The sequence below is a fragment of the Triturus cristatus genome, chromosome 2_2 (genome assembly GCF_964204655.1).
Source record: "Triturus cristatus chromosome 2_2, aTriCri1.1, whole genome shotgun sequence".
NCBI classification, from domain to species: Eukaryota; Metazoa; Chordata; class Amphibia; order Caudata; family Salamandridae; genus Triturus; species Triturus cristatus.
The window spans coordinates 1,091,410,345-1,091,423,175 of record NC_140582.1 but is presented as its reverse complement, the minus strand read 5'-3'; positions in this window follow the sequence as shown (position 1 = coordinate 1,091,423,175).

The window sequence follows — 12,831 nt, the reverse complement described above, 5'->3', positions numbered from 1 at the left end:
CACAGGGATCAAGTCTATGAATACATGGGAGGCCAGCGCACTAGGTATCGCTCGAACACATAAACAACACAAAGTGCAGACCCGTTTTTATTCCCTAGCGGTGTTATTAGCCAAACGCGGTATTGCTATGCACTGGCGTTCTCCCACTGGTCCCCCGCTTGCAGCTTGGGTGGGAGCGACACACAAATGGGTGGCGGCAGAGGAGGACACATTACGGGAGGAGGAGGTAAGGGGCACCCGCAAACATCCCATTTCAATGGACTGGGCCATGTTATTGAATCACTTTAAGCAATTGACCCCTGGCGAGGACTCACACGGGGGCACACCTACACAAACAGCCCTGCCAACACAGCCTTCGTCAGCAATCGACTAAACCCTCCCTACTCTGGGGGCCCGATTGCGTCGCGGGCAACCTCGTGACGTGTGTCGGCACTTCTGCCGGCCTGGCGTAAACGTCAGCTCAGCTGTAAGATATTGACACGATACACACACACACGCTTAACCCAGTGGCAGATAAGAGAGTCCGGACGCGATCTTCCATACCCAACCCCTAGCTCTTCCCGTGTTTTACCCCAGTTCACGTGGCATATTCACTACCAGGACCCATAGGGTTTACAACTTGTGTATCCAGCAACTATTGTACTCATGATTAATTGTGGGGGATATTGGATACTGTAATAAGCAATCTCATGGATTGAATGATTTATTTGATATATATTACAATAAACCTGAAAATGCCAATAAAAATATGTTACAAAAAAAAAAAATCTTCATCCAACAAAGATGGGCTTTCCTGCTCAGCCTAGCACCAAGTCTGCCCTCCTGGTGGTTTCTGAGGAGCTCAAAGGCATATTGGGCAAAGGTGAATCTGTCGCGATTCTCCTCTTAGATCTGAGTGCGGCTTTCGATACTTTCGACCATGCTATCCTGACAGATAGGCTCAGGAAGGTGGGGATCAAGGACGAGGCGGAAAATCATTTGCACATCTGATCCCAAAGCTCTGGAACGACTTGTCCCTCGAAATTAAACTGCGGGAAGAGGAACTCAGATTCAGGAACAAGTTTAAGACATGGTTATTCCCCCAATAACCTCGAACTGGCATAGTCACCCTTTTCAGGATTCTCAACCAGCGCGGGGAAGCCCTCGGGTAGCCATGGGCTCTACAAAACCTAAACCTAAACGCGTCGAAGCCGAAGCTGGGCTCAACGGTTACGAGCTGACAGAGGACAGAGTACCGATGCTGTTGTTGACAAAGGCGGGAAAACTTTGGTCTTCCGTATTCTGGAGGTCTTCAGCGTCGATTGTGTTCTCGTCGACAGCGGCATTAAGGAAGCTGCGGGAGGGAGTTGAAGCGGCGCACTCAGATGTTGAGCAGAGAACGTGGGAGGAGGTATGGCGAAGTCAGGCCCACTGGTGATGCACATTTCCTTTAAGGGAAACGGACTGTATTTAAAAAAAAAATAGATTGCTCTATTTAAAAGCAATCACAGACATGGTGGTCTGCTGACCCCAGCAGGCCACCATCCCTGAGATTTTTGCAATTCATAATGGGTTGCAAACCGTGACCTACCTCATTATTATTCATGAGGTAGGTCTTTTTGCTACCCACTGGTAATCCTGAAATGTGTAAACCACACATTTGTGTTCGCGATTAGCATATCGCAGAAAGTCACTATTTTGTAATCACAAACCATTACCTAAGTACATCTGGCCCCAATTTTTTAAAAACCATGCATCTGACCTGTGGGCATTTAAGGCCTAACCTAGGGGTGACTCATAGGTATTAATAATAAAGGTGTAGGCCTGGCAAAAGGTTTATTTTGCTAGGTCGAATTGCCAGTTTTAAAACTGCATACCCAGGCTGAAGGTGCAGGCCTAGAGACATGTTCTGCATTGCCACTTTAGTGGTGGCACAATATGTGCTGCAGTCCACCAGTGACATTTGACTGGAATGTAGACAATTTCAACATGTTTGAGCGGTCACAGCACATGCACTGGAGGCTGGTTAGCAGTGACACAGTGTGCAGTCAAAAAAGATGCAACTTCAATCCAGAAAAAATGGGGTTACCAAACAGAAAGTGGCATTTTCCTAAAAGTAGTAAAAGGAGGTTTAGAGTTCAGGGGTGCGTAGTGATAGCAAGAGATTCTTAGGATGCAAGAAAGGGTAGTTTTAAGGGGTAGTAAAAAGTTTTAATGTTCAGGGAAGGGTAGTAATGAGGAATAGTAAGGGATTTTAAGGGTCAGGGATGAGTAGTGTTGGGATAGTAAGGTTTTTGGGTTCAGGGAAGGATAGCGTTAAGGAGTAGGAAGGTGTAATTAGGATTCAGGGAAGAGTAATGTCAAGGGGTAGTAAGGGGCTTCTAAGGTTCAGAGAAGGTTAGTGATATGGGGTAGTACGGGTTTTTAGGGATCATGGATGTGTAGCAGTAAGTGGTAGCAAGGGTTTTTTTATGGTGGAGGGAAGGGTAAGGTTGAGGGATAGCTGGGAATTTTTAAGGTCCAAGGCAAGTTAGTGATTGTAGTGTGCCATGTGGTACACTTATGACGTGGACCCATACATTCATGCAACCTGACCCCGGTCATGGTGTCAGGGGAGATAATAAACAAGCATTAAAAATGCAATAGGTCTCGCATTTACAAGAGTTTGAGCTATTAACATTGCAAATGGCAATGCCTTTTATTTTTGTTTTTAAAAGATAAATAAAAGGCATTCTCATATACAATGCCAATAGTTAAAAATTGCGTAAATGCGAGGCCTATTGCATTGCAAATGCTTGTCTCGTGCTGGAACCGTAATCCTGCCTCCCTGTCCCTGCCTAGAGGGCAGTTTAGGAATGAGCTTCCCGGAGATAAGACCTGATTTATTATGAGGTCTGTGAGCTCGACATGAAGTCCCCTTGATGTTTACAATCCCCAGGGGTGGGGTGGGGGGAGGGTTTAAGGCCTTCACAAACGCCTGCCAGAAATGTTAGCTGTATCTGGGTCCATGTTGTACTTGTGTGTGCTGTGTGCAAAAAAAGGGTGGCAGCTGCTAGCTGCAGCCATTCAAAGCATGAAAAAGAAAATAAGCAAAAACAAGAGAGAGCGAAGGGGGTGGGGGAAGCCCCCCACAGCCCCCAGCTGCAGTGCTTAAAGGAGACACCACGAATGGGGGTTGATGTCCCCTCCACTGCCTGAGACACCACCCAGGCCTGCGAATGATGGAGGTGATGGTGGCCACAGGACGGAGCTGATGGGAGCGGTGTGACACCGTCCCTGTGAACGGCATCCGAGGCGCAGGAGGGTTTCCCGCTGCAAGGATGGCTCTCCTCCAGTTACCCACCCGCAGGCAGGCTCTGGGGGTGGGGGTTGGGGACGTGTGAGGGGGGGTGCTGCTGGCAGCTGATCTTAGAGGTGATAAGTTAGCAGACACGTTTCCTGTGAGACACACAACACAGTCTCTTCCTTTGCAGAGAGGCAGCTGGGATCCTAGGCACGTCTCCTGTGAGACACACAACACGGTCTCTTTCTGTGCAGAAAGGCCGCTGGGATGCCAGGCACATGTCCTGTGAGACACACAACACGATCTCTTTGTCTGCCATTCATTCCACTTCAAACACTTCCAGCCATCTCTTCCCAATCTTGGGCTGACACTTCCCAGCGCCTAGAGGCTGTCCTGTGCACGACGTCAGACAATAAGAACAAGCATTTGCAATGCAATAGGTCTCGCATTTGCTAGAGTTTGAGCTATTGGCATTGTAGATTACAATGCTTTTTATTTATGTGTGGGTTTTGAAAACAAATAAATAAAAGGCATTGTCATTACAATGCCAAAAGCTTAGGCTCTGGCAAATGCGAGACCTATTGCATTGCAGATGCTTGTTTGAGAATATCTTTGCCCATTCAGCTGCATAGCCTTGTCACCTGTGTGCGCCCCTGGGTGGCAGTCTCATTCAATGGTGGTGTTGGTTAGTTTTAGGGTCTACACCTTTGTCTGGCCATCTTCGCTCCTTCCTCACTAAGTCACATTAAAATACCTTTTCTTGGAATAGCAGTTCCTTAAAGTTATTATTTTTGACATATAATAATGTATTGAAGTTAAACGTACTGATGCATTGATACACTTAAAGGTCATGATTTACTAAGGAATTGAAATAAGACAGCTAAATGTTTTTGGCATCTGAAAAATAGTACATGAAATGTGGATATTGGCGTTTAACAAAAATCAATCTTGTGCTGTATGCTGCTATCAGAAATGCATACACGCAAGTCAGAAAGATTCTTATCCAGCAGTAATTGATTCTCGTCTCCATTAAACACCATAAAGATTTCCCTGATGTGCTCAAAATAATTAACCCTTCCATAATGTATCAGGTGTAAGGGGAGAGAGAGATAGAAGGGGTGAGTAATGCAGAGCTCTCAAGTTTACAAGGTTCATTTATGAGTATCTTTTCTAGTCCAGTAGTTTTCTTTGCATTTTGCTATGGTGCTACTGAATTAGGCGAGACCTAAAAAGCGACTGCCCTCGCATACCTACGCACCACCTCTTTCGCCTTCCTGACCACCCAACAAAACTAGGCATGTTGTTTGGCCACGAAGATTGGGTGAGTGGGCTTCGGATCTCCCAGCTATCACTCTGGCATGGAATGTGAAAGTACATCACACACAAGCAGTCCGCATGAGAGGGGCTGTAGGGGCACTGGAAAGGGAGAGCAATACGGATGGGTGCGGGTACAAGGGGAGAATAAAACACAATATAGGGTAAAATAATCAACGCCTTTGAATACTGAAAACACGGAGAGGAAGTGAGATTGTGCGTTTCTGTCTGTGGGGATGTAAACATTCCTTGTGTAATCCGGCACACTTAGGGACTTCTCACGATACCGAGAGAAAGCACATAGCTATGCTGAACTAATTCCCAAAAATACATTTATATTGGGGGTGGGGGTGAAACACACCAGCGCCCCCACCCCCAGGAAGCTACGCCCCTCAACAAAATGTGAAGTACAATACTATCTGCACCTTAGGGTCGTATAAAACGTATGTCTGTGGCCTTCCGAGTTGCAGTGCCCAACTTTTCCCTTAAGTTTGGGGCGATGGAAAGCAGCAGGCGCGTGGGACGTCTTGATACCTTAACTCCCCTCCAGGAAGCGAACGGAGGCTACACTCGGCTGAGTGCTTGGCTGTATTCTAACCGAGGAAGGAACGGATGGGGACTAGTTGAAGGGGGTCCTCGTTACTTGTAACCCATAAGATTTACCTTTCCCCCCTCGAAAGCCCAAAGAGTTCAACGCAAATAAAGACAAGCGCTCGCCAGACACGCAGGCATCCACTGTTTATTTTTGCATTGCGCTTTCAAAAGTGAAAGTGAGATGCAAAAATAAACACGCGCGCCTGTAGGAAAGTGGCTCTGTATATACTGAGTCCACAGACTCCAGAGGTTTGGCAGAGGCTAAAGTTAGATATAACCTTACTCTCTAAAGTGGTAGCTTGGTCGAGCAGTAAGGCAGTATCAGAGGACAGTGTAAGGCATTTGTTGTACACACTCAGTCAGCAAATGGTCTCACACACTCAAGAACTGAACTCTAGGCCAATGGTTTGTATATAAAAATATATGGTTGTTTTATTTTAGAACCAACAATAGGTATCAAAATATACTTTCTCAGAATGAGATGCTTTAGTTAAATACTTTGCAAAAGGCAATTGACTCGGAATGCAACAGTTACAGTTTGTTGCAATAGGCAACACAATTTCAAACACAATAATACATTGAGCTCAACGGGAATTTTAAGTTATATGCAATTGATTACTTTCAGGATTACTTTTCTAACTCCAGGACTGGATCCTAGATTCAGTCCTGGGACAGTTCTTGGAAACAAGTGAGTGAATATGTTTTAGTTACTGTTGTGATTTTTAAGCAATATTTTGCTATTTTAAAAGTTGACACAAAATCTTTTTCTAATCAAATTACCAATGGTATCCTATGGGAGGAAATTCACTTAGCAGGTAAGTAGGGTTATGGTTACTTTTTCTAGGTCAGTGTTGGATCCTGGATCCAGCACGAGTGTACCACCTGTAAGCAGTCGAGAAACTGCGTTTAAGTTATACAGGCGATTTTTAACGAATATTTATAAGTTTGCATAATCGACACTTAGAAGTAATTGCACAGAAAAACAGTCAATGGTTTCCTATGGAAGAAAACTGAGTTAGTGGTAAGTACGGTTGTAAGTACTTTTCAGGGTCAGTGCTGGGCACCAAGATCCAGCACTGGGATCTCTCCTAATAGCAGGTGAGTATTTCCGTTTTCGTTACGTTAGGTGAATATTTTAAAGTTTAGAAACTCCACACTTAGAAGAAATTTCAAGAGAATCCAGTCAATGTTACCCTATGGAAGAAAAAAAGTGAGTTATCGGCTTTTGGCTAAGTATTCGACTGGCAGAGTTAAGGTTCTGGGCATAGACTCAGGGGTCTCCCAGGGTCAGGTAAGTACAGTTGTTACACCCTCAGCGGCACAGGGGCAGCCGGGTGCAGAGTGAGTTAGGCCCAATGTTAACCTACGGGAGGCAGGGGGCCCTTGGTTGGTGGCTGCTGACTAGCAGGCCACGCGGCTGTGGGAGCTGGGCTCCTGGTCACTTGCTCAGGGCAAATGGGGAAGTAGGTAGGAGTAGAAGTTGCACTGCCAGGGCCACTCGGGTGGCTGGGTGCAGGGTGCTTTTGAGCTTTCGGGCACTCAATGGATTGCAATGGAAAAGCTCAAGGACGAACAAAGGCTGCAAGTTCAGGGACGAAGATTCTTCAGGTGTGACCACCACTTTGAGAGGTAAGTTGGGTAGTTGGAGGATAGGTAGGTACCCAGGAGTCGGGCACAGGGGGCCACAGGGCGCTGGGTGCAGGGGTGCCTTTTGGTGTCTGGAAATCTTACCCTCTGTTGATCGCGGTTGGGGGTGGTCCCTGGTTCTGAGGCTGCAGGCGTCGTCAGGAGCGTCGAGGTGGGTCCTTGGTTGCCGGATTCGGGGTCACAGTCGCCGGGGGGACGTCATCGGGGTCTTTGTCCGCTCCAGCACAGGCCAGGCTGGACGGGTGCAGAGTGTGCAGGGTTGGTGGTTCCTGGCTGATGCCAGGGGTTAGATACTTGCTTTGAGCAGAGCCACTGCTCGTGGGAGTCCCAGATGCTCAGAGTCACAAGGTAGCCAGGTTCTCCGGGGTTTGTGAGGTTGCTGGCCACAGGAGGTGCCGGGATATAGCAGGTTCGCGGGTCGAAAGGACGGTAGGGCAGGGGCCAAAGCAGTTGGTGTCTTCCTCTTCTTTGCAGCTGCACGGCAGGTCTTCTTTCTTCTTGATCTTCTTTGCTGTTTTGGAATCTGGAATCTGAGGAAGAATGGTTCAGGGTGCCCCTAAATACTAAATTTAGGGGCGTTACAGGTAGGTAAAGGGGAGGGACCACTGGGTTCCTGTCCTGGGGTGGGTACACCCCCTATCCTGCCACTTTCCTGTGGGGGGGGGGGGGGGGGGGGGGGGGAAGTGGCCTAGTCCTGATTGGGCAGGGCTCCCCATCTTCAAGATGGCGAGAGCCTGGGGATGTGTTTCACCTCGCCTCCCCCACCTGAGGGGTGGGGTTGGCAGAGGCTGGCACACCCCCTGTCCTTTCTTGGGGTTTCCGGCCAATCTTCCCGCCAGAGTGGGGGTTTAGAACCGGTGGGGGCCAGTTGCTGAGTACAGCAAGTGGCCTGGAGACGCTCACAAAGGCGGCATGCCTTTGAAGCTTCCCCCTGCCCATCCTGGGGGAGGAGACCTAGCACCTCGCCCAGGATATGCATTGTTGCATGCCCAGGAGAGCGGATGGCTCTCTACCCAGGGGTCCAGCAACATGTCTGGTGTGTGGCAGCCTAGGCAGCCCCTCAGACCATACGTAGATTGTAGGTTAGGTTCAGGGGGCATCTCTAAGGTGCCATCTGTAGTGCATCGTACATTAAATCATTAAATCCTGCACTGGCATCAGTGCGGGTTTAATGTGCTGAGAAGTTTGATACCAAACTTCTCAGTCTTCAGTGGAGCCATCATGGTGCTGTGGAGTTCGTGTTTGACGAGCTCCCAGCACCATATACTCTTAAATGGCAGCACTGCACTTACAGTGCCCAGGAATGGACTTGGGTACTGTAGGGGTACAGGGCTCATGCTCCTGTGCCCACCTCACTGGCATAGGGCACCCAGCTAGAGGGGTGGCTGATGTATGCCAGGGCAGTGTATGTTGTGGGCATGGCACACAGGGATGTGTGCCATGTCGACTCTCTGTTTTGTCCTGTACCCAGACACTCAGCCTGCAAGGGCAGTGTGTTTGTGTTAGGGTACAGGGCCTCTAAGGGTGGCACAATAAGTGCTGCAGCCCTTAGAGGCCTTCCCTGGTCACAAGGCCCTGGGTACCTAGGGTACCATTTACCATGGGGTTACATGTGGCCAGGGTTTGCCAATTTGGGTTTTAGGGAAGGAACATAGGCCCTGGGCACCTGATTGGCAGGAGTCCAGGGCACACTCAGTCAAAGTACATTCAGCAATTCAGCAAAAAGTGGGGGCATACCATGCAAGAAAAGGTGGCACTTTCTCACAGCGCCTTATCTGCTTTTTTTGTCCGGCCCAATCAAAGAGCCGGACTGGCGCGTGCAGGGCAGCGTGACGAAGCTTCTGATAAGAAATTTCGTCACGACAGCCATAATGCAGGCGAGCCAGTCTGGGTGGGCCGGTCAAAAAAGGGAAAAGGAGGCACCCTGGAAAGCTTATTCCCAATGACGGTGCACCGTTTAACATAAACGGTGACGCGAGCCAATGGGAATAAGGGGCGGGGCTTCAAGCCCTTAACAGAAACTACTCATCAGCATTAAATCTCGCAGAGCGAGCTACGCATGTGTGCAGCAACGCTAGGCGAGACCTAAAAATGGAAAGGGACGGTCATACAAAGTCACCTCCCTCATGAGGCCCAGAATGAGTGTATGCCTCAGTGGTTTTCGAGAATGAGCTCCATCAATGGTTTATATTGGGGATGAGGATTGCCGAACACTGGCAACCTCGCAGACACTACCGCTGCTCCTGCCCTGCCAGTATCAATGCATGATCACACTTATGCGCAACAGCTGCATGCAGAGAAGGACACGCAGCTGCACAACCACAACCCTCCATCCGCAGCCTGAAAGCTGCTGACACCCGCCTTGACACCCCACATAGAGAGGCCAGACGGCAAGCGCCCAGCATCCAGCACCTCACCGATCACCTTGTTGCATTGAATGTCACGGTTCTGACGATCTGCCACAAGGGGGCAGTGCACAATTGAATACAAGACACCCTCCCTACCCGACTACGGCAGACCCAAGACCTACTCGCCTTCAGAAGACTCCTCAAGACCTGGCTATTCGAGCAGTAGCGGCACCCCCACCCCCCAGCGCCTTGAGACCCTCACGGGTATATAGCACGCTTTACAAGTACTCTGATTGATTGATTGAATACACCAACCACTGAACAAGCACTGCAGCTCCCAATTCCATGCTATGGGTGTGGAGAAGCCCCTGCAACCAACTAAGAAGAAGGGAGTACATGCACTGCAAGACTGGATGCTTGTTGACACTACTGAACGTGTAAGTGTGCAAACGAACTATCGGCGCTGTAGACACCCTCATGCACACTAACCACACAAGAAACAAAAGTACCCCGTATAAGCTAGATGAACCCTCGGCCCCCAGGATCAAGCATCTGACAAGTTTCCCCCAATGATCCAACAATGGGGGTCGCACACATCAATTAGCTGGAGGTGCCAATCCCCTCTCTACATTCAGTGAACGGAGCTGGTGCAGCGACCCTCCCACAGCGGCATCACGATGGCGTTTGCGGGTCGCATGTCGCAACAACTATTTCAAAGGCACTAAAACGACAGAGGGACAAGTCAGAAATCCCTTCACTTGCACTACGCAAGGGAGGAGATATTCAAAATTACCCAACCTACCAAGCACTGGCGGTGATCACTACTATGATGGTGCAATTCCCCTAAATGAATACTTTGACCCCCAAATTAACCTGGATTTTAAATGATTCACATTGTGCCAAGCCTGCCAATGAGCCGGGGAGTGCACTGACATATTCTATGCGACAATATGGAAACTTGCGAGCACCTGCACTGACGATCTCCCCCACAAAGAAGTGCTTGCAGGGTAAAAGAGGGCTGCAGGTCCACTGCCCTCAAGCAATACATCCTCCAGAAGGCAGGCGCCTTTATAGACGAGAAGTGGCGTCCCTTCCTAATAGCGAGACTCACTGCCATGTACTATTGTTTTGCAACCGCATTTGCAGTCGCAAAACACTTGCAGTTTACAACCTACTTCAAGTAGGTGGTAAACCACTCGCAAACAGGAAGGGGTCCCCAAGGGACCCCTTCCTCTTTGTAAGAAAATATTTTTTAAGAGCAGGCAGTGGTCAAGGACCACTGCTTGCACTTAAAAAATGAAACAGAAAAGTTTAATTTTTCTTTTTTAAATGCATTCCGTTTTCCTTTATGGAAAAAGGGATGCATTTTTTTTTTTAAACAGCTTTATTTAAAAAGCAGTCCCAGAGTGGTCTGCTGACCCCAGCAGACCACTATCCCTGGAACTGCTAGCCATTCCCAATGGGGTCGCAAATTGCGCTTGCCTCATGAATATTAATGAGGCATGCAATTTGCGACCCCATTGGAAATCGCAAACAGTGTCTGAGACACTGTTGTACATTCACTTTTGCGAGTCGCAAATTGCGTGAAGCAATTTGACGCAATTTGCGACTCGCAAAAGTGAATGGTCGTACTTCTGGCCCTAAGTGTGTTAACTAACATAAGTCATGAGTGAACTAGGAGTTGGACAGTTGAGTTTTTATTAGTTACTTTAGAAGTTGGAACTAGTTTGAAGTTCTCAGAAAAATTAATATGAGGAGGAATGTAGTGAGTCATGTGACACACTCGTGGCACGGACATGTACACGTATGCACACATCCTGACGCCGGGCATGACGTCAGGAGAGATCATAAAAAGAGACTAGGTGGTCATGCACAGACGCTTCCCTATGAGACCCCAAGTAAGTGTATGCCTCAGTCATTACTGAAATCCTACTCCAGGCCCCCCACTGTAGCGCTACAGTGATAAGGAGTAATATTGTTTTTTAAGGTTCAAGGATGGGAAGCTTTAAAGGGTAGTTAGGCTTTCGGGTTCACTGAAGGGTAGTGGTAAGGGACAGGAAGAGGTTTTTAGGAAGGTTTGTGGAAGGGTAGCATTAAGGGGTAGTAGAGGTGCGCGAGCCAACAAATTAACAGGGAGAACTGAGCCAGAGCCGAACAAAGGGTCTTGCTACGAGAGCCTGTGCACGAGCCGAGCCCTGAAAATATGTATATTGTAAATCATACAGCAACCTACTTAAAATATGATAAAATCTCCTTAAAATTCAAAAAGTATATTTCTTTATTGTGGAAGATTTAACATTAATGGGCACAATATAGCACTGCAATGAGGAGTACTTATTAAAAGTATTAGTTTTGTATAACTGGGAGTCTGAACTCACATATTAGAAAGTGCTTTCCTACGTGAAAATGAAGAAAAAAAGAGTTATGGTGAATTAAAATATTTGTCTAGGATCACCTAAATTAAACTGGGAAGCCTCAGTTTTCTGGATTCACTTCGTACAAATCGGTCAGTAATGGGGTATCTATTTGACTTTCTTTATGTTAAAGCTTTGTTTTTACCTTTTAGTGCATTCTTCTACAGTTTTTAAAATATAGGGCGACCTTGACCCGAAGGTATTTAAGCGTTTTACATGAGCACCAGTTACATTACACAAGATCACATGCATTATTTATAGGCATGGGGAAATTAAGTGATTTGCCCAGAATCACATGATATTTAGCAGACACCGAGACTCGAACCTGGTTTCCGAGTTCTATAGTGAGCAGGTCTGGCCGTAACACCACTTCTATGATAGAGGGAGGGAGGCATAAACCACATGAAAACTCGGCACGTAATGAGCTCGAGGTTCCTACAGGATCTTGAGCTTAGCCAGAGCCAGGCTTCAGCGTTGAGCCTGGTTCGAGCTTTCAGTGGCTCCCCCACCACTAAGGGGTAGCGTTTATTTTTTTAGTGCTAGGGATAGGTAGATTTAAGTGGTAGTAAGGGGCTTTCAGGGTGTAGGGTAGGGTAGCATTATGGCATAGGAAAGAGTTTTAGGCGTCAGGCAAGAATCGGTCAGTAGTGTGTTTTTAGGATTCAGGGAAAGGTAATTTGAAGTTTCGGTATACTAACTAAATTAATGAATATCTAAAAAAAATAATTCGAAGTAAATTACTTGTAATAGCATTGTAATTTAAAAATAAAATTACTAAATAAAAAATAAAACTTACTTACCTGTGAAGTAAATACAACACAAACAACTCTGAATCGAGAGACTTGAGTGCTATGGTTCTCCAGCCCTTTCCTATAAAACTGGTTTGTCCCATAGCCCTATTGGCTAGTACTGGCAGACCCTGTCAACTAAGCCAGAAATCATCTCATTATTAAAACTCTTTTGGGCACAGCCTTTCATCAAATCAGAACAGTTACAAAGAGAGAGAGAACGGACTGAAACGTACTTAAAGAAAGGAATGTTGTAAAAACGTGGATCGTCTTCAGCAATCTGCATTGGTCATTTTATTGTGTCCTCTGCTCTAAGAAACTGTTGCGAGAACTTTACCGAGATGTCAATATTCACTAAAATGTTAGTTAGCTAATAACATGTGGATAACATTCTTTATCATGATTTGTAATTTCAATGCAGTAGATTACACTAAAAAAGGCGCATTGAGTTAGAATTACATTTT